At 41.9% G+C, this 24,664-nt stretch overlaps 1 protein-coding gene and 1 long non-coding RNA gene across 4 annotated transcripts in view; one reads left to right on the top strand and one right to left on the bottom strand.

Annotated features, from left to right (window-relative positions):
- Nucleotides 1-3,973: 3,973 nt before the first annotated feature.
- On the bottom strand, nucleotides 3,974-5,484 carry LOC123463417. 2 transcript variants are annotated; one of them, XR_006638925.1, is made up of 3 exons: nucleotides 5,133-5,484; nucleotides 4,513-4,601; nucleotides 3,974-4,128 (listed from the first exon to the last, which is right to left on the bottom strand). It is a non-coding gene; the product is annotated as an uncharacterized LOC123463417 (long non-coding RNA). The 2 variants fall into 2 exon arrangements; XR_006638924.1 differs by having other exon boundaries at nucleotides 4,903-5,484.
- Nucleotides 5,485-5,861: 377 nt separating this feature from the next.
- The window catches only part of Trmt9b (tRNA methyltransferase 9B (putative)), a 53,928-nt gene continuing 35,125 nt past the window's right edge, over nucleotides 5,862-24,664 (top strand). For both annotated transcript variants that reach the window (XM_045158616.1, XM_004666877.2), the window contains exon 1: nucleotides 5,862-6,165. The gene's annotated coding sequence lies outside the window, so the exon portion shown is untranslated. The remainder of the gene's footprint in view (nucleotides 6,166-24,664) is intronic.

The following is a 24,664-nucleotide window of genomic DNA, read 5'->3' on the forward strand; positions in this document are numbered from 1 at the left end:
AAGGCCAGACCCTTCTGACATTTCTCACCTGTAGTAAAGTGTAATGACCTACATGTTTCCCCTACAGGCCCAAGAACAAGTCCTGCATTTAGTCAAGGAGAAATCTATTCATTTTGGGGCCCTCATTAGTGCCAAGAAGGTACATGTTTTATAGCTTACTCAGCATTGTCCTAGCAGAGTACCGTTCATATAAATGTCCAGTGACTTTGTTGAATAGATTAATAAATAAATGTTTTTTATAAAGGTGATAACTGTGATAGAGGAACATAAATAACTGCTAAATTCTTAGGATAAAGAGATAAATTTGGGGGAGGGGGAAAACTAAATTGTTTCATGGAAGAAATGGCTGTGAAACTTAGACCAGATTAAGCAATTATTGTAATCACCTAGCTGGGAAGTGATGGGATATATACAAGTAGGGTAGACAAATTAAAAGGGATGAAAATAGATGAAGGTTTTACAAGGACAAAATCAGCAGACAATGGCTACCAAGGGGATACAAAGAGCAAGAAGTTAAGAGTCTAGGAACAGGGCAGGTTCCTTGGATGACAGTCAAGGAAGACAGTAGAGAGTAGTTGGATTAGGTCCATGGAGGACACAGGGCCTGTATCCCATGTGCGTCTCTCTGAGGAAAGGCCAACCAGGAAAGCAGAGCATGCACCCAGAGGATTATCAGAAAACCAATTCAGACGTGCAGCTCTTTGAGTCATGTTCACAAAGTCTCTTGCAATGATAAAACTGAATGCAGTGGTCTTGGGGGAATTATGGAAAAGGGAAAGCAGAGTATGGAGGAGAGGTGCCTGAGAAATGTTGAGGTTTGGCAGTTCTGTTTTTCTTATTTTTTTAGTTTTTAGAGAGAGAGAGAAAAAGAGAAATGGCACACCAGGGCCTCAGCCACTGAAATCAAACTCCAGATGCTTTTGCCACCTAGTGGGTATGTGTGACCTTGCACTTGACTCACCTTTGTGCCTCTGGCTTACATGGCATCTGGAGAGTTGAACATGGGTCATTAGGCTTCGCAGGCAAGTGCCCTAACTGCTAAGCCATTTCTCCAGCCAGGCAGCTCTGTTTTTTTATGCAGTGCAGGAAGTCAGAGAGGAAACAGGTTGTTTTTTCTCTTAGCTTATAAAACCCCACAAGACAAGATGCTGGAAAATTCCCATCCTTCACAGGTGGGAATACCAGTTCCCTGGATGAATGCAGCAGCTCCAGATCTAGTACCAAAAGGTCTGGAGAAATGAAGGACATAGGACAGGTAGAAAGCATATCTGAAAATACCAAGGGTGGCTTACTGTGGCACTCCTGTTTCTAAATTGTGCTGGTTTGATTATAAACAATTGTATACTTTTTGTACCCAAACCAGTTTGACTAGTTTGTGATGAAAATCTTTAAAGCAGTGAAGCCATAAGAGCTTAAAAGCAAGCCACTCCTAGTCTATTTTGTCTGGGGTCTCCTAAAGGATGGCTCTGGGAGATAAGAGCAGTTCACAACTTCTTTCTGTTATCTGAATCTAGCTTCAGTTTACTATTCCACCTCATTACAAGTCTCACTCTCTAAGACACTATTAGGGTAAACTAGCTGAAATCACTCAAAAATGAGATATGAGAGCTGGGCGTGGTGGCACACACCTTTAATCCCAGCACTCGGGAGGCAGAGGTAGGAGGATTGCCACAAGTTTGAGGACACCCTGAGACTACATAGTGAATTCCAGGTCAGCCTGAGCTAGAGTGAATCACCAAATGCCAAAAAAAAAAAAAAAAAAAAAAAGAGAGAGAGAGAGAGAGAGAGAGGTTGATTTTAAAAAGATGAAAACAGCAATTTGTTTTTGTTTTTCAAGGTAGGGTCTCACTCTAGCCCAGGATGACCTGGAATTCACTATGTATTCTCAGAGTGGCCTCAAACTCACAGCAATTTTTCTGCCTCTGCCTCCCAAGTGCTGGAATTAAAGCTGTACACCACCACACCCAGGTAAAAAAAGCAATTTTTTATAAAGTCTCCATTAGACCAGTAATATAAAAGGCCCCACAGTAGCTAAAAGCCTACAGAGACCAGGCCTTAAATGAACAGGTGTTCAAAATTGTATATAACTGTGACATAAGAATTATGCAGAACATTTTGAGACTTAAGAGTAACACAAACTCAATTTAAACAGACATTGAATGTTAACTGAGAGTGAAGACTGTGACAAGCAATGATGCACATGCACACAAGATGGCACACGCATCTGGAGTTCAATTGTAGTGCTTAGAGGCCCTGGAGCAACAATTCTCTCTCTCTCTCATAAAATAAATAAATAAATAAATAATGACCAATAGCTGTAGAAAAAGAACTTGTCTGAATTCCTTACAGGAACACCAGACTTAAGAAACTAGAAGTGGTGGAAATATTTCATGACTTCCCGGATTCCAGAAAGATAGTCAGCCAGGGGTGCTGTATCCTATGTAGGATTTGTATAGGATTTGTGGTAAATACTAAGACATGGAGAAATGATTATGAACCTCACATAAAAGGACCATGAAATAATTGGCTTTAGTATTGATTGTATATAATTTGTGAATGTATGCACGTGTGCTGTGCATTTGTGTGTATATATGTGTCTGCACGTGTATGAGCACTTGTGTGTGCACAGGTACACATGCATGTGTGTGTGAGTGCATGTGGAGGCCAGAGGTTAATGTCAGGTGTCTTCCTGCACTGTTTTCACATGATTTACTGAGGCAGCATCTTTCACTTGAAACCAAGGCTCATGATTCAGCTCATTTAGCTAGCCAGCTCTTGCTAGGATCCCTTGTCTCTGCCTCAGCAGGTCATACCCACCAGGCATTTTCATAGGTGCTTGAGCCAAATGCCAATCCTCATACTAGTGTGGCAGCCCCCATTGATTATATTTATTCCATATTCCCATCAAATAATGATCTAAAATAACAACAGCAAAATTCTAGATATCATTTTTAATAATGATTCAGACAAAAAGTTTCATGAAAATATTTATTTTGCTAGTAAACAAAAGTCAATTGAAAATGTGACTTGATTTGTGGAAAATTGTAAAGATAATGTGTCAGAAGTTTTGACTACTGTTTTTACAAAAAATAAGAAGAACACTATTCAGGAAAAGCCACAGAAAGACTAGTCAGAGCTCTACTTCCTGTCACCATGGAATTAGGGGCCATAGCAGGTTGCTTGTTTGTGTAAGTTGAAGTCATGAATAAGTGAAACCAGTTATCTGCCTTGATTTGCTGTACTGTAAAGCTACAGGAGGAAAAGCCAAGGACAACCATCCAGGAGGAAACACAGCAGAAGTGCAGTATGTGAGTGACTCAGTTGCCAAGGCACCCATCACTCCCTGCTGAGTGACTGGGCCATGCAAGTGAGTCCTCTCAACTCAGCCTTTGTTTCTCCCAAGGCACTGAATGAAGGGCTCAAGAAGAGCACAGGCTCAAGGTCACTCATTGCTTGGGTTCAGACCCTGTTCAAAGACACCCTGGAAAAAGAGGCCAGGATGGGTCAGATTGTCACTTCTCCAATAGAGTGCATCTTTATGCTTTATGTGCTACAGGATAAGCTAGATATTTCCTCTGGGTGGGCACCAATCCCTGACTGAAAGTCTTGTGATAGGCGATATCACCACAATGTGGTTGCCTTTCTCAGAGTGGGAAGCAGGCAAAACACATACTCAGGATCTTGCTCTGCCATCTGGTGCCTCAAGATGGTATGTGTCAGACACAAGGAGTTAGCTAATAAAGGGATAGCATTAATTAAGCAATATAATAACAGTACTTAAGAGGAATAATGCATAATATCACAACATAAGAATAAAGGGAGCCAGGCATGGTGTTGCGTGCCTTTACTTCCAGCACTTGAGAGGCAGAGGTAGGAGGATCAGTGAGACTTTAAGGTCACCCTGAGACTGCATAGTGAATTCCAGGTCAGCCTGAGCTAAAGTGAGACCCTACCTCGAGGGAAAAAAAAAAAAGAAAAAAGAAAAGAATAAAGGAACTCAGCTGAATAGGCAGTGTGAAGGGAGGTTAAGTATAAGGGCAGGAAGAAACAAGGAACACTTTTTCAGTGTTCTACAATGGTTTGGTTTCTGTAGAGACTATGGCCAGCCAATTCATGTCATTATTCATTCTGAAAAAAAAAAAAACTATTGTTTTATTGAGCTCACATGTAGCATTAGTGGTATCTTTTTATTGTTTCCTTGTACATATTTTATATACAAATTCTCCTTTCTAATGATCCAAGCTAAGAAGTACCATAGGACTGGTCATGACTACCCAAAAGCAAAACCTTATCACATTTTTTTCATGAAGCGTCAAGCATCACAAATAATGAAGCAATAATACAAAAATTCCCAGGTACCCACCCAGAGCTAGTGTTTAGACAGCTCCTCTGACCACCTCACCCAAATTTCCCTCGTGTTTTTTTGCAACATTTAAATCATACCACTTTCCCATCTATCATGTTGTGTTTAGCTCTCATTCTCTCTACAAGTACCTTCTTTGGGGGACCCACCATGTGCCGGTCATGACACTCGGCTGTCAGAAGACACACGGGTCATTCCAGTATCCAATGTGCATCCTGCTTACTGGAGGGGTAGCTTCCTGGAAAGGAAACAAAAATGAACACAGGCCTTCCTGCACGCTGGCATTCAACTCAACAACATATACAACCAGTCTCATGGTGCCTTTAAAAAAATGGGAAAAGAGACCTTTCGTGGAAGATATTATCCTTGGCATCAGACTAGAGGTCCAAAAGGAAATTCTCACTACTCCACTCCAATATACTGAACTTGAGAAAACTATTCCATATTCAAAATTTCTAAGATCCCCTCTAGATCTCTTAGTAGTTCGTGTGAGGGTACAGCTGAGTCCTCAAACACCCATGATTGGAAAAACAACTTACCATACGGAAAGGGTGTTAAAATGCTGGGATTTGGACGTTGGGATCGTCATTTTTTTTAAAGTAGACCTCTGATGATAAATGTCTTCTTTACTAGTACGAGGTGAAGGTTAAGAATCTCATGGAAAATAATTCATGCTATTATTGCAGAACCAGTAATGGGGGTCTGTGTCCCGTTTTATGCAATATGCAAAAGATTTTACGTTTCTTCCTGCCCAGTGAAAGGCGCTCACCTGATGAGGTTCATTTTCTCAAAACACTAAGAGTCACTGTTCCCTTGCAGAGGAAAGAGTGGGAGCGTCTATGCAGCGACCCCCTGGACGAGACCCTGCGCTCCCGAGTTATCCTCGGTCCCCGCGTAGCCAATGGGGCCGTTTCCCTTGACGTCGGTGGTTGCCAGGACCCACGGGCAAAAGAGGCGCTAAACCCTCATCCGTTGTCACCCAGGTACAGCTCTGCTGCCATTTGGGACAACCAGGTGAGCCGGCTCGCAAGTAGGGCCGCCGGGCCGGCCAGAGGGAGCCCGAAGAGCCGGGCAGGTAGGAGGCCGACCCGGTTCCGGGACCTCCCGGACCTCAGGGATCCCACAGCTCCGCCCGGCGCAGGGCGCTCGCTCCCGCAAGACTCCGGGAAGCCTGCGCTCCCGCCGCGGCCGCAGCGGAGGCCCCACGCAAGACTCGGCGCCACAGGCCTGCCTCGCCCCCCGCCTCGCCCCAACTTCTGCGCCGGAACCCTGCACCAGCCCGGGCGCGCGCGCGCTCCCCGGCGTCCCGCGCGCTCCCGCACCCCGCGCGCTCCCGGGCGCACGCTCCTCTCCCGCCCCTTCATTCTCACGCTCCAAAACAGGTCAAGGGCTGGAAGTTTCCCCCGAGTCGTCGCGCGGTGCCGCCGAGCTCCCCCTCCCCCGCAGCGCCGAGGGAACGCCTCTCCCCCGGGCAGGGCTTCCCGCTGGGCCCCGGCAGTAAGCGCCCGGAGCCAGGCGGACCGTGGTCGGCGGGAGGGGGCCGCGAGCCGCGCCTCGGCCGCCCTGGACGAGTGGCTCGGCTCCTCGCGGGGACAAGAGGGCGCGACAGGTCCTGCGGCCAGCCAGGGCCAGCTCGGGGTCTGCCTAGGCCATCCCGGACGCTGGGGACCTGTTTACCTTGCAAACTTGCACGCGGCGGTCAAAACCCAGGAGCCTGACTTGCAGGAAGGGTTTGCAGGATGCGCTTCAGATAGCGAAGAGGATAAATCAGAGCTGAAGGGGACACGTTTAGGAGCTCAAAGGTGAGAATGAATTTAATCTCCGTCGGGTGCATGTGTATCTTCCCCGACAAAGGCTTTTCCTTGGGAAATGGCTTTTAACTAGCAGGAGGTGAAGGACTGAGATAACTTGTCCTGAAAGTTTTCAAAGCCGACAATGAAAATACAGTCTTTAAAAAGGAAAGTCAAAGTAGGGTGGTAGGATTTGTATAATGTTACTTGCTGTTGTATACGCCTTTTCATGTTGGGTTCTTTGGATTAATAACATACATAGCATGTAGAAAGAGAATAAGGTTGCAAACCACAGGCAGAGCTTTGTGTTCGTTAGTATGCATGGATGTTTAAAAAAATGCATGGGAAATTTCATGTGGGATATCAGCTAGAATATAGCCCAGTAGTTTGGAGGTTAAAGCTACTGGCGATGTGACGGGTGTGAGTTGACTTATTTCAGCAATAGAACTATTATCCAAGTTAAGTCCTTAGTGTGCGGAATCCTGCACCTTGTTTTGAAGTTCAAGGAAGGGAGAGATGTAGGGTTTCTGTTCTTGACTCTGCCTAGCTGGCTGCAAGTGCACTGTAAACAAACTGACATTGTGAGTGGTGCTGTAGGGATGCTTGGAGGGGGAGAGCAATGCAGGCAGGCAGGCAGCGTTCAGATGCCATGGACTGCTGTAACTTACTTAAAGGAGACCTTGACAAGTTGGGAGTATCTCATCACCATCACCGAGGAAACTGCTCCAGAGATTTGCTGCTTTATTACTGCCCTTGATCAGAGCCGCAAAGTTAACCCTTTTCCTTACCCAAAAGATATCCTATTTCTTGGGCGGGAGAGATGGCTCCGGGGACTTGCCTGCAATGCCTAACAAAACAGGTTCGAGTCCCTAGTACCCATGTAAAGCCAGATGCATAAAGTGGTGCGTGTGCCTGGAGTTTGTTTGCAGACTAGAGGCCCTGGCATACCCGTATTCATTCATACATTCATTCATTCTCTCCCTGTCTCTCCTTGCAAATAAGTTTTCAAAAAAAGATATCCTAGTTCTAGAAAGACTTCCTTTGTCCTCGTGGGTGCATTTTAATATAGCCAAGGCACAAAGGTTGTTCAGAGATTTTAGTAAATATTTACTTACCAGAGGGATGGTAACATTGGAAATGTTTAGTCAGCATAGTTAAGTAACTTAACTCTGCTTTAAAATGGAGTGAAGGATGGAGTGGGGAAGGGGATTCCCAGAAACCTTAAGTCCCCATTTTAGTGTATTTTCTAAAACCAAATCCTACTTGGGGTCCTTATTTAAATCCCAAATTACTTAAAACTTGTAAACAAGAAGCATTAACTTGATGTATTTCTGATAAGTGGATATGTTGAATACTTCAGTGCATTCACTTGAAAAAAAAAAAAAGTATGTGCTTCTTTAGGGAATCAGGCTCCTGAATTTGAAGCATATAATGATGAATGTTATGTCACCGTGTAGGAGAAGCTATAAGCCAGACATGGTTGGCACAGGCTCCTAGCATCAAGTGAAAAATGCAGCTAAATCCTCATGTTTACTGCATGTACATGTTCTGACATGTTTTAAAACAAGATTTGAGTGTAATCTGTCATTGCAATTACCCCATGGTATAAAGAATTGTTGATGGGCTGGAGAGATGGCTTAGCGGTTAAGCTCTTGCCTGTGAAGCCTAAGGACCCCGGTTCCAGGCTCGGTTCCCCAGGTCCCACGTTAGCCAGATGCACAAGGGGGCGCACGCGTCTGGAGTTCGTTTGCAGAGGCTGGAAGCCCTGGCGCGCCCATTCTCCCTCTTTCTCTCTATCTGTCTTTCTCTCTGTGTCTGTAGCTCTCAAATAAATAAATAATAAATAAAAAAAAATTTTAAAAAAAAGAATTGTTGAAATTAGGCTGCCAGCACTTGCCTGTGCAAATTTGTGTTTTTACTCAATGATGAATGAGGAAGTATTCTAAAAGAGAGTGGCATAAAAGTATTAAGATAACTGGAAAGTTTATTTAAGGACAGACTGAAGGAACTGTTGAGCCAGTTCTGGGCACTGGTAAGGCTGAAAGAATAGTGATATTAATTGGCCAGTTGAATATTCTGTAGCTTTTGTAACTTCTTTAGATGCTAGGGGAGATGTCCTAAAGGAGTTAATGTCTTGCATTTTGGGTATTTCTCATTCAGAGAAACTTCCAATCACCCAAGGAAGCCATTTCCCCAGCTGTAAGATGGGGATAATGATACTTCCTAGGGTGGTTGTGAGAAGTAGATGGAATAACGGTGTAAAATGCTGAGTGTACTGTTGGCACATGGAGAACAGGAAGTAGCAGTATATGGACTCAGGATCCCCCACCACGAGATTAAAGATGGGTTGCTCCCTGATTTTCTCTAGAATTAAATATTTGCTCTTGGACTCCCAGCCTACAGAACTGTGAGGTAAATACATATCAATTCTTTCTAAATTACCCTGTCTGTAGTATTCAGTTAGAGCAGCGGAAATTGGATAAAGACAAAAATGGGGAAATTGACCTGTAGCGGGAAGGAGCCATAAATGCTGCTGAAGGAAGCTATGTGAAGGAAGAATATTTCATGCAGAGTGAACAGTACCTGCAGAAATGGGCAGGGACAATAAAAGGAGGACAGGCATCATTGAAGAAAGAGGCAGTGCATTGTAAAGGGGAACGCAGTAGCCCTGGCACTGAGAAACATTTTGTTTTTCTTTTACATAAGGCTAGTATTTAATCTCAGTTTTGTGTAAATAATTTGGAATATTTGTTCGGTCTATGCTATTAAGTCATAAAAGGGAATTTACAAATTTTTAGCTAATCACAAATGAAGCCAATATTTGTCATAACTAATTTGTCAGTGCTTTGCATTAGTAGTCTAACTTTAAAACTGGTGTGAGAGTGAGGCGAGAGAGGTGGCTCAGCAGTTAAAAGCACTTGCTTGCAAAGCCAGATGGCCTGAATTCTGTTCCCCAGTATCCAGGTAAAACCAGATACACGAAGTGCCAAATGCATCTGGAGTTCGTTTGCAGCAGCAGGAGACCCTGGCCTGCCTGTACACACACACACATTCTCCTCCCAAATAAATAGATAAATAAATATTTTTTAAAACCTGGTACAAGGCTAGAGAGATGGCTTAGCAGTTAAGGCACTTGCTTGCAAAGCCAAAGGGCTCAAGTTCAATTCCCCAGGACCCAGGTAAGCCAGATATGCAAGGTGGTGTATGCATCTGGAGTTCATTTGCAGTGGTTGAAGGTCCTGGCATGCCCATTCTTTGTCTCTCTCTCTCTGTCTCCCCCTCTCTCCCTCCCTTCCTCTCTCTCTCTCTCTCTCTCTCTCTATCTATCTATCTATATCTCCAACTCTCTCTCTCAAATAAATAACAATATAAAAATAAATTTAAAAAGCAATTTTAAAACCTGGAGCAAGAACTGTGGCTCAGTGGTCAAACACATGCATGTCACACTCAAGACCCTGAGCTCTATCTCCAGAAGAAAAAAGTTCAGATTATTTTAATTTTTTAAATTTAACAAATTTCCATTTAAAATATGTGTTATCCCTGTATTTCTGGCTATCATGTCATCACAGACACACATCCAGGTTAATCCGTGGGTGGGACTATTAGAAGAGTTTTAGGAAGCTGGAGAGATGGCTCAGTTGGTAAAGTGTTTGCTGGACAAGCATGAATACCTGAGTTCAGATCCTCAGCACCCATGTAAAAAGCAGACATAATGGTGCACACCTATAATCCTAGCACTGTGGAGGAGGAGACCTGGGGCTCCTGGAGGGTCTTGGGAGCTAATCTATCTAAATCATTTAGCTCTACAGTCAGTAAGAGAGATCCTGTCTCAAATAATAAGATGTGGGGCTAGAGAGATGGCTCAGTGATTAAAGGCACTTGCTTGCAAAGCCTGATGGCCTGGGTTCAAGTCCCCCAGTACCTTTGTAAAGCCAGAGGCACAAAGTGGCACATGCATTTGGAGTTTGTTTGCGGTGGCAAGAGGCCCTTGTGTGCCATTCTCCTTTCTCCCTCTCTCTCTTTTTCCCTCTCTTTCTCTCTTGCTCTCTCCCTCTGTCTCTCTTTCTCCCCATGCTTGCAAATAAATTAAAATATTTTAAATAATAGTAATAATAAGGTGAAAAGTGATTGAGAAAGACAGCCAATGCCAACCTCTAGTCTCCACACTCACACACATACAAACACACATGTGCACATTATATGCCACACACATACTATAACTATACATACAAAAAAAGAACAGAGCTGTAGGTACTGATTCCTATTGACATCTCAGAGAAGAGTCTTCTAAATCTCTGGGTGGAAAGCCCTGAGCCCAGCTCTGTGAGGCTGTAACATGGGCAGAGAAGTGATAAGAACAGCTTCATCCTTGATGGTTGGTTTCTCAAAGTAACTTAAAGGACTTGGTATATGATTCTCTTCTGTACGTAGGTGGGTTTAGTCTTTATGATTTTCTTTGTTTATCTCCTCTTTCTTTCTTGTCTCTCCAGATGTACCCATGATTATTTCTCAAACTTTGTGATCACATTTTGTCCTCAATTCCAGGCCCTGGAAGATTGTTGGGCATGATTTAGATAGTCCTGGATGGTCTACTCTGTGATTTGTTCCCCAATACAGAACTATATGTGTCAGATGGGCATAACCTTTCCCTTTTTAGTGTTCCATCTACCGAAGCATTCTCCGCCATTATATTGAATGCTGTCTTTCTTATGACAGTCAGAAAATTATCCCAGCCACTCTAAGCAGAAAGAAACTTGGGCTGGAAGTTAAGTGCTCACAAGAAGCTGGAGTGGATGGTTGCCACTTAAAGGAGAGAAGAGTGTTCCTCATGTAAGTCCCATGAGATGACTCCCAGGCAGCTGGTAGGAACTTGTTCCAAGGCTGCTTCCATCAGTGCTCCTCGGGCAGGAGGCTGGAGATTGGCCCCCAGTGGAGCTGCTGACACTAAGAACACACAGTTTGGTCATGTTCCAGTGGTCAGAGGAGCTGCTGCAAAGTGTGTCCCACCCCAAAGGGAAGCTCGTAGTGACCAAACACCGCTACCAACAAAAACCGGCTTGCAGACACTATCCTTAGCTGTCTTCTACCTCCTCCTCCAGCTCCTCTCACTGGCAGATTCTGATCTATGCACTGAACCCCAACTTCAAGAGACTCTGGGAAATGTGCTTTATAGGTTTCTAGCCTCAGACAAAGGAATGTTACACTTCACAGAAATAGAAATGAATGTTGAGTGACAGACAAGCCATCATGCCTAACACATACCTAACATTACCATTCATCAGGGACAGAATATTTAATGCAGATTCACTTGAAACTGACTTTGCTGAATATGCTGTAAAACTAAGAAACGAAAGTGGTTGCTAACCAGTTACTCTTTCAAATAAATGAATAGTGTAGGTTTATAGTTGAAATTACTAGAAAAACATTAAGCAAACAAATAAATAACAATCACCCTAACTAAACCCCTATATTTTTGATGAATCTTTCTTCCCTTCATAACTTCAGAGTGCTCTTTGTAAGAATTATAAAGATAGTAATGACATATTTCTTGGAGATTAAAATAAAAATATGCTTGAATTTACTCCAGTCAGTTATTTTATACCCTGGCACTTGTCAGATTCTTTTTTTGCTTACTGCTAAAATAGATATGATTGGATCTCTTCTATTATTAAGCAGTAAATTATGAATGTGTTGCACTCAAGCATTACATTAGTACATCTAGGAACAGTCTTGATTATTGAATAAAGTCATCTTCATGTTGCCCCTAAACTTAAAAAATTAAAGAAGAGTAACTGAGACAAATGGAGTAACTTAGTGACTTTGTTTGCATATATCTTCTTGAATTCATTTGTACTTATGAAAAGGTAAGAACCATTCCATTATCTTCTCTGGTAGGTGATGGAAGCATTTAAATGTGAAATTACTGTTACCTGGGATAAATCATACCACAGTATGTCTGTATTCTTTAGATAAAGAATATGAGTATATCTTATCTCAACTTAGCTCATCTCCTTAAGGAAATATGGGCATTGAAATGTGATTGTTCTTGGCATTGGGGAGATGGCTCAGCAGGTAAGAACACTTGCTGCAAGCACACAAGCATAAGGGCCTGAGTCCAGTCCCCAGTACCCATGTAAGAAGCTAGGTGTGCCCATGCATACCTGTAAGTCCAGTAGGGGCCAGAGCCAGAGACAGAAGAATTGCTGGGGCTCACTGGTCAGCCAGTCTGATGGAGGTTGAGGTAGCTGCAGGTCAGGTGAGATACCTCTCAAGGAAACAATGCAGAAGAGTGATAGAGGACACCCAGCCTGTGGCTTCTACATGTGTGTGCAAGGGGTGTATGCAACACACACACACACACACACACACACACTAAAGCAATTCTTTGAAATTGGATGTAACTTTGTAGTCCTGGGAATTAGTATTAACATGTCTGGAACAAATGAGGAATAACCACATTTATTAGGTCCTCTAAGTCTCCATGGCAATAGCATCTCTGTGTGGAGCCAAGAGAGGAAACTTACGTACCTATAAATGCAGTCTTACTTTAATAGGTGAATAAACTTTTGACCATTGCTAGTAACTGAGCTTGAGAAAGTATTTTTGTAGAGTTACTATATAATCAAAAACAAGAGCTGGGCCAAACTAAGAAAAATGGACCCCAGATGAGTCTCTTACTGCTGCATATAATGATCAGTAACCTCAGCTCTATGTGCCTATATACCTGGAAAATTAATAGGCAAGTCTACACAAAAACCTGTATGGCCTGTATGGCTTTACTTGTAATTGCCCATAGTTGGAAGAAACTATGAATTATTAGGCTTCACAGGGAAGCACCTTAACTGCTAAGCCATCTCTCAGCCCAGGTTTCAAACTTACAATACATGGTTTTGCATTTTGAATTATTCCCACTGCTCTATACATTGTGATTTCTCCATTAAAGTAGGCAAATGAAAGCTGAATAATTATTAAAATTGAGGACAAACTGTATGTTGTATTTTAACATGGAGATTTGGAGTACCTAGAAATCACAGTCATTAAAACATCCATTACTGGGGCTGAAGAGATGGTGTAGCAGTTAAAGCACTTGCCTATGAAGCCTATGGACCTAGGTTTGATTCTCCAGTACCCACAGAAGCCAGATGCATAAAGTGGTACATGCATCTAGAGTTCATTTGCAGGGGCTAGAGGCCCTGGTGCATCCTCTCTTTCGTTCTCTCTCTCTCTTTCTCAAGTAAATAAATAATTTTTAATCCATTAGTGAATACTTTGTATAATGTCTACTTTAGTTAAGGTTGTGCTTGAGTAACTCCTGTTGTCTATTAATTTAAACTAAACCATAGGCATGTATTGGTACACATGGATCCTAGTCTTTGGTCCTTAGGAAACAGCTACACAGCTTTCTGTACTGATAGATTCTTAAGTGTCAATGAATGGCAGCAGTGGCATCAGCTTTGGTTTTACACCCACTTAGCTATTTTTTTTATATTTATTTTTATTAAGTAGAAACTTTGTATGGACACATCATTTGTTGATACCATATCCCTCCTCTCTGCCCCCACTCCACTGAGGGTTCTCCTTATCATTTACCTATTTTTTTAATTATTTATTTATTTGATAGCAGCAGACAGAGAGAGAAAGAGAAAGAGAGAGAATGGATGCACCAGGGCTTCCAGCCACTGAATATGAACTCTGGACATATGCGCTACCTTGGGCATCTGGCTTATGTGGGTCCTGGGGAATTAAGCCTCGAACTGGGGTCATTAGGCTTCACAGGCAAGTGCTTAATCACTAAGTCATCTCTCCAGCCCCACATTTATCTATTTTTGATGCAGGTTTTCTCATGGATAAGCTGTGTAGATTCTCAGTTACTAAAAGGAGAAGGGATTGCACAATAAAGATTTGATGATCAAAGTAGATGTCAGCCTTTTTAAGGAAACTGTAAGAGAGTCAAGTCAGTGCCATATTAGTCCTATTATTTGAAATGAATTTTCAAAAATACTGTATTTTACCACTTTTAGAACATTATTTCACATGGCCACTTCATTGGTATTGGGGCACATATTACAAGTGATGACAAATACTCCACTATCTTGGAAATACGTAAAATAATTGAGCATATGATAAAATATCATCCTAAAAGCATCCTAGGGGCTGGAGAGATGGCTTAGCGGTGAAGCGCTTGCCTGTGAAGCCTAAGGACCCTGGTTTGAGGCTCGATTCCCCAGGACCCACGTTAGCCAGATGCACAAGGGGGCGCACGCATCTGGAGTTTGCTTGCAGCGGCTGGAGGCCCTGGCGCGTCCATTCTCTCTCTATCTGCCTCTTTCTCTCTCTATCTGTCACTTTCAAATAAATAAATAAAATAAACAACAAAAGAAAATTAAAAGCATCCTAGGTGCTTTGCAATGTTCAGTATCCATTTACAAGAAATATTTCCATCCTAAGGGACTTCAGCTTGAATGTCTTGTCTTATTTATCCTTAAATTTTAAACTTAAAATGCAAACTCTATTACCATGCTTAATATGTTTTTAAAGGAAATTGTGATAGCTCCCCTAAAAGGTTAAAAATAGTATTTGTATGTTTAAATTTGAAATAACAAGCTGTGTATATTACACACAGGCCAGTCTCTGAGGAAACAGTCAGAAAATGCTGTGTGGAAGCTGAAAAAAAAAAATTAAACTTTCCAAAACAGTCTGGTTTATTCTGGGCACAGACTTAATAACTCCTGCTACTAGAAGTACAATTTTCTGTCACAGGAAAGCTTAAAATGTCAAATGCATTCTTATAAAATATAATGCAAGCTGCCTGCAAATGAGACCATTCTTTGAACTAGTGTATTTCCTGCTTCTGTGTGGCTTGCATAATGGTGGCATTTATTTAGAATTGAAGCCTTCTCAGCATGGCATAAGCATTTAAGCCCTCGTGGAACTGCTTTGGTTTTCATAGTTGCAAAGCAGGTGTGGGGTTGCTGCAGACAATGGAGCAAGCTGTAAGACCCACATCAAGCAAGGGGGCTGGTTATAACCAAGAGAGCTCTGGTTTGAAAGGGAACACAGAGCCCTGGAGTACTGTAAGGGTGCTCTGCTAAAGAGCAGAAGGCTGGCCACCAGAGTGCCCAAGGACTTTTTGGGGGTCAGAGGTGCAGCAGACCATCCCCAGCACCCCTATTACAGTCCAGAAGCAAGGCAACCTGTGAACAATCAAGACCGATGGCACCAACCTCACTTATCAGCTACTCCTCTGATGACCTGAAAGTCTCTCGCTTCTTGTTTTAGGTAAGACCCAATAGGTGTGGCTGATTTTAGTCTAAAGCAGATGAAATTGGACAAATTGGAAAGTGAAGGAGCTTACTTGAGACAGTACACAGAGTGAGAAATGACCGCACAGCAAGGTAGGAGGGAAGGTTACAAAGTAGTTATCCCTCTTTATCTGTGGACTGCATCTACAAGTCAATCAACTAGGGACTAAAAATGTATGAATAATCAAAGCTGAGTCTGTAGTGAACAGGTACAAGCTGTTCCTCATGAATACAGCAGAACAGTTCTTTCCAGAGCATTTACATTGCATTAGGTATGGGACTCTGGAGATGATATAAAGTATACAGGAAGATGTACCCAGGTTGTATGCACATAAGCCATTTTATATAAAAGTCTTGACCATCCTACAGATTTAAAATTGATGGGATACGGGTTCCTGGAACTAGTCCCTCACAGAAACCAATCAGCAACTGTACTGAAAACAGGTCAGGGCCCTCAAGAGTATTGCTGCTCTCAAATTCCATGTTACCAATAAAAAATATGTTATTAATAGGCCACATGGAAAGAGTAAAAGCATGTAGCATATGTTAGAAATATTTCTGTGAAAATAATTTTAAAACAACACCTTGATACTGAGAAAGGTCCATCTCAGCTATTTCTATCATTAAATGTTATGGTTCAGCTTTCACTGACATTGATCCAATCATCAGGTTTATTTTTTATTTATCACCTATTTATTTAGCAAAAGACTTTTCAGATTACTAGAGCAGATGGAACATACCAATACCTTCCAGTTATGTGAGCAAGAACATGATTGTATGAGTGCTCAGAGAACAGTTCCCTTCCAGTGCAGGGGTCAGGGGAGCTAGCTGTTGGAAATGGGCCAGAGCCTTACAGCATCTTTTATTATCTTGCTGACATTTCATAGTGTCACTTTCCATTTTTACTTTATTAGATTATAATCCAAAGGCATTTGTGGTCCTGGTTGTGTTCATTCTTGCAGAAATCAATTGTCAATACTCAAGAGGTATAAGAAGAATAGAGAATTAAATTCTGAGTAACATGAATATAAGTGTTTTAATAGTCCATGAAAGATTGGATTGAAAATCAAAACTGTCACACAAATTTTGTGTTTAAAAACTAAATTCTAGGCTGGATGTGGTGGCACATACCTTTAATCCCAGCACTTGGGAGGCAGAGGTAGAAGAATTGGCTTGTGTTTGAGACCACCCTGAGACTACATAGTGAATTCTGGGTTAACCTGAGCTAGAGTGAGACCCTACCTCAAAAAAATTTTTTAGGGCTGGAAAGGTGGCTTAGCGGTTAAGCACTTGCCTGTGAAGCCTAAGGACCCAGGTTCTAGGCTCGATTCCTCAGGACCCATGTTAGCTAGATGTGCAAGGGGTTGCATGCATCTGGAGTTAATTTGCAGTGGCTGGTGGCTCTGGCTTGCCCATTCTCTCTCTCTCTCCTCTCTCTCTCTCTGCCTCTTTCTCTGTCTGTTGCTCTCAAATAAATAATCAAAAATTTTTTAATTTTTAAAAAAAACTGAATTCTTAATTTCTGAAATGAATATTTAATGATAACTCATTGAGGTCTTTATCAGTTTAATACTAATGCATTGGGTAGAAACACAGGTAGTCATTGAAGGGGCTGGAGAGATTGCTCAGCGGTTAAGGCACCTGCCTGCAAAGCCTAATGACCCAGATTTGATTCCCCAATACCCATGTAAAGCCATATGCACAAAGTGGTGCATGCATCTGGAGTCTGGAGTCTGTTTGCAGTGGTTAGAGGCCCTGGCACACCTATTCTTTCTGTTTGTCTCTCTTCTATCTCTTTTTGCTTGCAAATAAATTAAAAAGTTTTTTTCTAAGTTATTGAAGATTTTAAGGACAAGTGTCCAGTAATAGAAATAGATAATGGTGCACCTGGGACTTAACTTTGGTACCTTAGTCCTGCACCACCTTATAGTTCCCATGCAAAGGTCGAACTTTACTACACCACAGGGAAGCGGCAGGGATGCTAGTGTGGTAGTTTGAATTAAGTGTTCCCCATAAACTCATGTTTGTTTGTTTTTTTTTTTTTTTCATGGTAGGATCTCACTCTAGCCCAGACTGACCTGGAATTCACCATGGAGTCTCAGGGTAGCCTCGAACTCAACAGTGATCCTCCTACCTCTGCCTTCCTTATGAGTGCTGGGATTAAAGGTGTGCGCCACCACACCCAGCTAACTCATGTGTTTTTATGCTTGAGCCCGGCTGCTGGCAGTTTGGGAGGTTGAGCCTTGCCAGGAGGAGGCGCGTTGCTGGGTGTAAGCTTAGGGCTGTGATCGCCAGTTTCCCTGCTACAGTTTGGCTCACTCTTCTGCTGCTGTTTTCACCTGCTATGGCAGAGGTGATGTTCAGCCTCTGCTCCCGCCATCTTCCCCTGCCATCATGGAGCTTCCCCTCAAGACTGTAAGGCAGAATAAACTCTTTCCTCTCACAAACTGCTTTTGGTTGACTGTTTTGTAACCACAACAGGTAGCAAGCAGTGTGATTTGCTGATCCCAGAGACTTTTCTTGGGGTTGTATTGTCTTGTCCATTTGCATGTTCTTTAACTACCCTTGTTGACCTGACTAGCCCATGGAGAGGCAGCAGAAGTCACATAAAAGGAAAAGGAATGACTGGTTTCTCTTGCCATTGACCAACACAAGGTCTCTACATTTAAATTGTTTTTAACTTTTTCCACCAATGCATTATAAGTAAATATATTCTTTCTAATTAAACTGACTCTTTAAAAATGTCAAAGGCAAGTGTCAGGCATGGTGGTGCACACCTTTAATCCCAGCACTCAGGAGGCAGAGGTAGGAGGATCGCCATGAGTTCAAGGCCACCCTGAGGCTACATAGTGAATTCCAGGTCAGCCTGAGCTAGAGCAAGACCCTACCTTGGAAAACAAAACAAAACAAAACCAAACAACCACAACAACAAAAAAGTCAAAGGCATCAGGTGTGGTGGTGCACACTTTAATCTCAGCACTCGGGAGGCAGTGGTAGGAGGATCACCATGAGTTCAAGGCCACCCTGAGACTACATAGTGAGTTCCAGGTCAGCCTGTGCTAAAGTGAAGCCCTACCTCAAAAACAAAAAACAAAAAAAATGTCAGTCTTTTGCAAGCAGAGGGAGACAAAGACTGGGCACATCAGAGCCTCTAACCACTGCAAATGAACTCCAGATGCACGCACCACTTTGTACATTCCTTTGTACCAAGGAATTGACCTATCATGCTTTGAAGGCAAGTGCCTTAACCACTGAACAATCTCTTGAGCTCTCAGTTTTTTCTTTTCAAGTAGTTATTTCTCCGCTATAATCATAATCACTAATCCACTGAGAATGCCAGAAGAGGCAGATTGGTGATAGATTTGGTCTACTGTTTTCAGAACATTTACCATAAAGTAATCATCAACATGAAAGTGGTAATGGAGTAAGCTTAGGAAATAAATTTTGAAGCACTGTTACATGCTTAATTTTGTCACTGTCACTGCACAGGCTGAGGAATCTGACATTCTAGCTACTGAAAAAGATAATATATTTTTTATGTTATAAATGAGGTTAGTAATCCAGTCACAAAAATCTTCCTATGTCAAGGGACTGTGCAGGTCTACAGAAATAAGTGACTTCACTGGGACACAGTCTGTTTGATGAGGATGTGTTCAGGAAGGGGCACAAGGTGGTCAGGCCTTCCTGCTTCTCTCACTTTTGTCTAGAGTGGCACAGGCTTGCCCTTTGGATAGAATGGCTGTGAATGAATATTTCACTTGTAAACAGATGCAGTCCATTGACAGACACTTTAACAATAACTGGCTTATTTGTCATAAAGAAGCATATGGCTTCTAATTACTTAGCAAAATCTCTTTTTGCTTTCTAATCTGAGGCCTGGATGATTATAAAATACAGTTGAGTTCGGACTCTAAAGACTGTGAAGTCTCCAGGTGCTGGCTGACTTCCATTTTTAGCTTCCCTGCAGGAGAGTCATCGGGATGGCAAGGACAGGAAGGGCAGCCTGAGCAACATACAACCCGGAAGGCTCCACCCTAGGCCACTCACAGAGTTAAGGGTAAACTTCCCCTCTCCCAATATGTATTTTCCAATTTAACTATGTCCTTTAATTACTAGAAAAGACACTGTGCAGTTATGCTGTTCTTTTTTAAAAAAAAATTATTTATTTGAGAGGCAAATAGAGATGGGTAGAGGAGAATGGGTGCCCCGGGGCCTCTAGCCAGTACAAATGAACTCCAGATGCATGTGCCATCTTGTGCATCTTGCTTAAGTGGGATCTAGGGAATCCAACCTGGGTCCTTAGGCTTCACAGGCATGTGCCTTAACCACTAAGCAGTCTCTCCAGCCCACTCATGCTGTTCTTTAACTACCCTCACTAACCTGACTAGCCCATGGAGAGGCCGCAGATGTATGGTATTGCTCAGAAGTCACATAAGCAGACTCTTACACATACAGTTCTAACTCATGTACTTCAGGGATTAGTACCAAGACCCCCCAAGTTATCCTACAGATGCTCAAGCCCCTTATAGAGAGTGGCATAATGTGTTTATATAACTTATGGACATCTTCCCAGATGCTTTAAATCGTCTTTAGATTATCTATTATCTCATATAATGTAAATGCTGTATAAATAGCTGTTTAACTTTCTTATTTAAGAGATAAAGAATAGAAGGCAGTCCATATGTTTTCTGTGCTGACCCAGTATTTGTTGGGTTTTTTTTTCATATTTTCCTGCAGGTTTTTTGCTTGCTTGCTTGCTTGCTTGTTTGTTTGTTTGTTTGTTTGTTTTTCAAGGTAGGTCTCACTGTAGCCCATGCTGACCTGGAATTTACTATGTAGTCTCAGGGTGGCCTCTAATTCAAGGAGATTCTCCCTCTGCCTCCTGAGTGCTGGGATTAAAGGCGTGTACCTCCATGCCCAGCTTTTTCATATACTTTTGACCTGAGGTTGGTTAAATCTCTGGGTAGCTCAGGGCTGACAGTATGTATTTATACCGGAAGTCCCTCCTGCCCTTGACCACACCGAGCTTTTCATCTTGGGTTCTGAGGCAGGTATCATGTATCCTGTTTCTCAGATACTAGGCAGCTGTTTTCTGGGTTGTGTTGTCCATTTGCATGTTAATGAGAGAGCTGGCTACTCTGATCTGGTCTCTTTTGAGCTTTGCAGTGGATTACATTGTCAGATGATTAATGCAGCTGTCGGTATTAATACTATTCCAAAAAGGTCTTCTTGCAGAAAATGATACCTTCCTTTAGAAGTGGAGATAGAATTGGTCTCAGTGCCTTTTATTAGACTGCTTACTTCCTGTCCATCGCTTCCTGCCTGTCTAGTCCCTAGATCACATGATGTGTGGATTTGAAAGTTCTCTTGTACTTTTTTAAAAAGAAAAAAAAAATAGTGTTTTATTAACTACCACACTGTTATAATACACTTTAAATGTATAATAAGGTAGCCTTTAAATTTGAGGTGGTCTTAAAGATAACATATGAACAAAATTTCAAATTTTTGAAATTGGTGAACTACTGCAGTTATAGGCATACATTTTGGAAAACTGAATAGCTCTTATGAGACCAGCAGTATAACTGTATTTTGTACATTGTTAATTGAAAATATCAACAATAATTTAAAAATAAAAATAAAATACAGCATAGTAAAAAGCATACAATTTTCAATTAAATGTACTGGATACATATAAATTTTAAGAGAAGAAGCAAAAAAGGAGAATGGTTGATATTTAAGTGCAGACTGACTACCTAGATTAAAAAAATTTTAAACAAATATTTTAAAATATCATAAAACCTGTAGTTTCTATGACTAATATTCATATGGTTGGAGTATTGTCACTACAAAAGTGATTTTGTTATGTTTGCATATGTTTTACTTTATTGGTATTTTACATGATGGCTTTTAAAGCCCTGGCAGACATGTTTATTGGAAACAAGATCAAATAAAAATCACTATTAAGACACAGTACACCTTTTTTTTTTTTTGTCCTCCAAAATTCCAGTAAAGGGATAATTCACTAGAACATTTTCTTATCGCCCAAATGCCTGACCCTATGCATTTTAAACTTTTTAGATATTGGTAATATTGCCCAACTTCATTATTGAAAGACTATTAACAAGACATTGTTTCAGCAAATTAAATCTTAAACATGGCTTTTCAACAGGATTTAAAAGGTGACTATCCCTAAAGTTCCATGTTAAAATGTAGTTTTCAAAATCTTATAAGAGTAATGCTTAAAATATTGTACATAGTTAACCTAATTAAAATAACTAGCTTCAAATGACAAGTTGATAAGCTAAGTCAAGGCTACAATATGTAACATTTGTTTGGAAACTTGATTTGTCTCTTGTACTCTTAGGAAGACAGAGAACAGTTTCATACCAAGAATCAGGTTTTAAGGGTTGGGAACATGACTCAGTTGGTAGAGTTCTTACCTAACATGCATGCAGTCCTGAGTTCAGCTCCCAGCACTGCATAATGACTAGTTCATGCCTATAATCCTAGCACTGGGAAGGTGGAGGCAGGAGGATCAGAAGTTCAAGGTCCCACATAACAAGCTGGAGCCCAACTTGAGATACGTGAGATTTTGTCTCAAAATAACAAAACAACAAAAAAGAGTCAGAGTTTAAAAAGAAGGCACTTATGAGAATATCTGTAGTATTTATTGCTAAGAAGTGACATATACTTAAAGAAGTTAAATGATCTGTTTACAACCAATGTGTTCTCTTTTTTTATTCATTTACAAGGAAAGAGAGAGTGAGGACAAGCTCACCAGGGCCTCCTGCCACTGCAAATGAACTCCAGATGCATGTATCACTGTGGGCATCTGGCTTTAAAGGGGTACTGGGGAATCAAATCCAGGCCATTTGAAAGCAAGCGCCTTTAACTGCTGAGCCGTCTCCCCAGCCACCATGTGTTCTTTTAGTACAGCATTTCTTTCATCATACCAAAATGGTGATTTCCATGTTTAAACTTTTGTGAGGTTTAATAAATGTTGATGCTTCAAATTCTAAACTGTGCATTAGTTAGATTTAAAATGTACTTGTCAGGGCTGGAGAGATGGCTCAGCAGTTAAGGCACTTACCATTAGAACCACAATGACTCCATCTTTGAACTCTGGCCCAACCAACCTCTCCCAATTATATTGGGAAGCTGGGCCACCCATCCCCATTGTCACTTTCCTGGAATGGCTTAAACCACCTGTTGCAGTCTGGTTCACATTGCTGGCAGAAATCACCCAACCAAGAGCAGCTTGTGGGGGTGAGGGGGCAAAGGTTTATTTTGACTTATAGGCTCGAGGGGGAAGCATCCTCATGGCAGGGGAAAACGATGGAATGAGCAAAGGATGTACATCACCCCCTGGCCTACATCAGGTGGACAATAGCAACAGGAGAGTGTGCCAAACACTGGGAATGAGCAAAGGATGTACATCACCCCCTGGCCTACATCAGGTGGACAATAGCAACAGGAGAGTGTGCCAAACACTGGCAAGGGGATGCTGGCTATAATACCCATAAGCCTACCCCCAACAATACACTGCCTCCAGGAGGCGTTAATTCTCAAATTTCTATCAGCTGGGAACCTAGCATTCGGACCACCTAAGTTTATGGGGGACACCTGAAATTACACCACCATACCACCTGTCTAATTATCACTTCCCTGAGACAAGACAGGCCACCCTGCAACCAAGTAATTCGAGTGACTCCCACTGCCCTAGAAACATCCCATAATCTGTAAGGGAGGGGGCTTTTGGACCTGCCTGGTCAGAGCCCTTCTCAGGATGCCTTGAACAGTCAGTCTGCTGTTAAGCTGGACTTTCCCTCTCATTTATTCCCCCACTTTTTCTGACATTGCCTGCAAAGCCTAACAACCCAAGTTCTATTCCCTAGTACCCACAAAAAGCCAGGTGCACAAAGTAGCCCATGCATCTGGAGGTCATTTGCAGTGGCTGGAGACCCTGGCATGCCCATTTTCTCTTGTCCGTCTCTCTTCTCTGTCTCTCTGCTTACAAATAAATTAGGTAAAAATAGTTGTAAAGATAAAATGGATTTGTCTTTAAAGCATCTGACATAATATCCAATATATGGTTGATATTAAAAAGTATTTTGGAGCCAGGCCTGGTGGTGCACGCCTTTAATCCCAGCACTCAGGATGCAGAGGTAGGAGGATCGCCATGAGACTCCATAGTGAATTCCAGGTCAGCCCGGGCTACAGTGAGACCCTACCTCGAAAAAAAAACTAAAAAAAGAAAAAGTATTTTGGGGCTTAGCAGTTAAGGTACTTCCTGGCAAAGCCAAAAGAACTAGGTTTAATTCCCGAGTACCCACATAAAGGTACATGCTGTTATGGGGTCCAGTGTCTCACAAGTAAGACCATTGACTCATGGAATGTGAGGCAAAGTTTTATTGGGTAAAGAAAAAGAAAAGGGAAAAAAAAAATAAAAAGGATAGTCTGATATACCAGGGCTCCACTCCAGATTCTGAGTGAAGCACTGAACTGTTTGGAGTGTCAGTTTTTATAAAAAAGAAACAGGATGGGAATTAAGCCATAAATCATAATTTACATGTGACCGTTACAGTCATGAAAGTAAAAAAAGGAACTTGTAAATAGGTCTGTTGGTCAGTTAAAGGAAGCGCCACCTGGGGGGTGTGAGGTAGGCCTGTGACCAGGAGTCCAGCTTATTCTAAGGAGTTTGCTCAACAGTGCAGGCCCCTTTGTCTACCTGCTATTGGCCGAGCCTCCTGTTTGCCATCAACAGAGCCTCTTGACTTCTATTTTTCTCTAGGCGAGATATAAAGAAATGTAGAGAAATATAACATTTTGCTCTCTGCACATGTATTTAGAGTTCCTTTGCGGTTCCTTTGCTAGAGGCCCTGGCATGAAACTTTCTCTATCTCTATCTACCTTTCTCTCTCTTTCTCCCTCTCTCAAATAAACAAATAAATAAAATATTTTAAAAAGCATTTTGTTGGGCTAGCAAGATGGATCAGTAATTAAAGGCACTTGCTTGTAAAACCTGCTGGCCTAGGTTCAATTCCCCAGTACCCACATAAAGCCAGATGCAAAAAATGGCACATGCATCTGAAGTTCTTTAGCAGTGGCAAAAGAAAGGCCTAGGCACACCCATTTCCACCACTCCCCAAAGAAATAAATTTTTTTTAAGTTGTTGACTGAATGAGCATGTCATGGATAATATGCCCTAA

This window comes from Jaculus jaculus, chromosome 9 (genome assembly GCF_020740685.1).
Source record: "Jaculus jaculus isolate mJacJac1 chromosome 9, mJacJac1.mat.Y.cur, whole genome shotgun sequence".
Classification (NCBI taxonomy): Eukaryota; Metazoa; Chordata; class Mammalia; order Rodentia; family Dipodidae; genus Jaculus; species Jaculus jaculus.